A 1,053-nucleotide genomic window follows, 5' to 3' on the forward strand; every position below is an offset into this window, starting at 1 on the left:
ATATATAGTACTATAATTCTATCACTCTGGGAGGATAAGGCAGGAAGATCCCAAATTCCACACAGGCAACTGTGTGACTTAGCAGAAGCCTGTCTCAAAATGAAACATAAAAAGGATGTAGCTCAGTGCAAAGACCTTAAACTAAAATGAAAGCAGGCAAAGGAAGAGGGAGGAGGAAGGAGAGAAGGGAAAAGAGGGGGAAGGGGACAGGGAAGAAGGCAAGAGACACTATGGTTTTCTTTGTTTTTGTTTTAAGATTTATTCATATTTTTATATATTTAGAATGTTTTAAGATTTAATGGGGAGGGGCCGGGGAGATGGCTCAGTAGGATAAGCGCTTGACTGGCAAACGCAAGGATATGAGTTCAATCCCCGGTTCTGCCAAAAAAAAAAAAAAAAAAAAGATTTAATGGGGAAAGAAAGCTCCTGTCAGAGAGAGGGTCAGAGGGGAACTGCATGGCTTGCCAAGACATATGAAAGATTTGTTATCTAAAGGAATCCCAATCCAGAGTCTATAAAATAAGAATATATTCATTGGGGGAAAGAAAGCTTCTGAGAAAGCTCTGAGACAGAGTCTGCAGTGGGTTGCTTGAGAGACACTCTGCTTAAATTTCTGGACCCTTTTAACCTTTAAGAGGATGTAGTCCCCTCCCTGTCTGCAACACACTTCCTTAAGTACCAAAGAAAACAAGGTAACAAATGTGTAATAAACATCCAGCAAAACTATCAAACAACTGCTAGTAGAAAATACAGCTCCAATTATAAACTGGGTTGTTTAAATAGTTCTCCCCTTAAGACTCTCAGCACATTTACAGCTTTCCCAAGTCTTGAGACATGAAGTCAAGCCCATGGTAGAAAAACAATATATAGGGGGCCGAGGAGATGGCTCAGTGGAATAAGCGCTTCCCTGGCAAGCGCAAGGGCCTGAGTTCAATCCCAGGTTCCGCAAAACAAAACAAACAAAAAAATTCATGCCAGTGATATAGCTCAGTGGCACAGTGCCTGCCTGGCAAGCACAAAGTCCTAATGCCAAAAATTAAAACATTAAAAAAA

At 40.8% G+C, this 1,053-nt stretch overlaps 1 protein-coding gene across 2 annotated transcripts in view; it reads right to left on the reverse strand.

The window, feature by feature from the left end:
• The window catches only part of Dna2 (DNA replication helicase/nuclease 2), a 50,381-nt gene that overhangs the window by 47,013 nt on the left and 2,315 nt on the right, over positions 1–1,053 (reverse strand). The window lies entirely within an intron of this gene.

This window comes from Octodon degus, unplaced genomic scaffold (genome assembly GCF_000260255.1).
Source record: "Octodon degus isolate 3935 unplaced genomic scaffold, OctDeg1.0 scaffold00046, whole genome shotgun sequence".
Lineage (NCBI taxonomy): Eukaryota > Metazoa > Chordata > Mammalia > Rodentia > Octodontidae > Octodon > Octodon degus.